The sequence below is a fragment of the Morus notabilis genome, unplaced genomic scaffold (assembly GCF_000414095.1).
Source record: "Morus notabilis unplaced genomic scaffold, ASM41409v2 Scaffold102, whole genome shotgun sequence".
NCBI lineage: Eukaryota > Viridiplantae > Streptophyta > Magnoliopsida > Rosales > Moraceae > Morus > Morus notabilis.
The window spans coordinates 208,915-211,369 of NW_010365014.1; positions in this window are offsets into that span (position 1 = coordinate 208,915).

The following is a 2,455-nucleotide window of genomic DNA, read 5'->3' on the forward strand; positions in this document are numbered from 1 at the left end:
TTAGCGCAAGAAATCATCCGAGGTTAGCCATTGTTAATTCTTATATTCATATTTTTAAGTCTAAACTTGCAGGTGAAAAAAGAAAATCTTTAATATGAAGATTTAACAAAAGAATAAACAGTTGAAGGAATAGGCAAGTTCGAAGACCCAAACGACATCTTTGGCGCATAGCCAATGGCACTACAAGAAAAATGTGTTTTTGCGGCGACAAAAAGTCATCGCAAATAACTATTTTTACGAAGACGTGTCGTCACAGATTTGTCGTCGCAACTAATTAGTTGCAAACACTTTTTTGCGACGACATAGTGTCGTCGCAACCGTATTTGCGACGACATAATATTTTTGCGACGACAGGCGTCGCTAATACGCCGTTGCAAAATTCTCGTGGTATTATAATTTTTTGAGATGACATTTCAAATTGTCGTCGCAACCTCCTTTTTTTGCGACGACAAATCTAAAAAAGTCGTCGCAAAAAATCGAAATAAATTTTTTTTTATAATTTTTAAAAAATGGCAATTAATTAGTTTTTAATAATTTTAATTAAAAATTATTATGTTACATACTAAATATAATTTATTAAGATACATTAAAAGTGAAATATAAATTAATATTAAAAACAGTACATCTAAATAAATTTATAAAATATATTATGAATACTACATGAAGTGCATATATAATGTTTAAAAAAAATATAAAAGTCTAAATAAAGTGAAAAATAAAATAGTACATATAACGGAACTAATCGTCTAAGTTTGCAGCATCGCCAACAGCTGAATCATCATCAGGACTGTCATCATCTGAAGGATGTAGAAGAACATCTAGGTCAACTGGTTCCGAGCGTCTAGGTCAACTGGTTCTGGACGATCAATCGTAGGTAATTGGATGTTTGGCTGCAATTTAGCCACCAACTCTAACACCTTCCCCTGATTGTTATAAATCTTAACTTGTTCCTGGTATGATTTTTTTAAATAACGACTTACACGTGGGTCAGGTTGAGCCGATGATGTTGCACCAAGTATGAACCAGCAAATGAATGAGAAGCCCCGGAGTAATGCTTTTGAGAGAGCGTCGGACCCACTCCTATCTTATGTCCTCTACGCATGCCAAGAACTTGCTCCAAAACCTCATGCTCGTCAAAGGCGGGTCTAATCGAGCTTGAAGTAGACTGTGTTCTCTACATTTGTCTCTCCTCCTCCAGGGTGTTCTATATAATATAAGACATTATAATTATTTTTACGTCTTATAAAACCACTATTCAGTGTAAAAAAATTTAATATGAAAAGTAAAATACTTACAAAAATCTGTTCCGCTTGTGGATTAACCCAAGAGGCCCCGCGACGATGCATGTCCGCCTAATTGTCTACGGCAGACATCGGCTCTTGGGTCTTCGTACTGAACTATCAAATAAATTACATTTGTTAAAATTCTTAAATTCTAACTAAATTTCGGCAGCATGACGACTTATTTTTCATATGATCTAAAAATCAAAACCTGTAAAAAAATAATTTTAAAAGATTTTGACACACCATAGATGCAAGATGTGCCACCCAGAACAATCATCACAAGCATATAAATACGATAATGAAGTCAAAAAATAAGTACTAACCTTCTTATTGCGATGTTGAGAGTACGATACCCGACCATGTAAGCTTGGATACTTTTGGTTGCTACGATTAGTTTTATTTGTCTCTGATATTTTCTGTTTATAATTAACTATAATAAGTAATAGTTACTTGAAATTATGTATAAAAAACCATCAAGTTCTAACAAATTTATAATTACTTGAAATTTGTCGCCGGAAAACCTATCGCAACAACGATCCTAATGAAGTTGATTCCTCATGTTACTCGGGAGACTTTCTCTACCATAGCGTTTGAAGTGGTGGTGCATGGAACTTTTTCAGTCCTTTTAGCACTTTGCTGCCTCCCTATCAACAATAGACCTCAGAATACCGTTCTTATAGTTGTAGTCCATGTTAAACCAGCCATTGTAAAACAGTTTCACATCGTTAAAACACATTGTTAACTTTAGTATAAACTATACAAATTATTGCATAAAAAAATACCAGCATCCGGTTCTGAATTGTCCTCTTGTCCATGTCGCTAATGTCCTTCCAAGCATCGTGAAAGGGCTCGCATATGTCCCTGGTATGAATACCAACTGCACTTTCAAACCAGGCACCATATTTACCAAGCGTCTTCCAAGTACCTCCCGCCTCATCAAATTCTACTGTGATTTTTCTGTCTTGAAAGACCTTTTAGGCGATTTCATAACCTTTCGCCCCACCTAGACCTCTACGTTGTCGAGGTTCAGGTGCTGTAAGCATATGTAAGCATTTCAAATCAACATGTACTACTATATTTATTTACTATATGATAGAACGGGAAAAAAGTCAGAATAACATACCAGACTTACAGAATGCGGGGACTCTGTGAGGACCGGGAGGAGGCTGCGC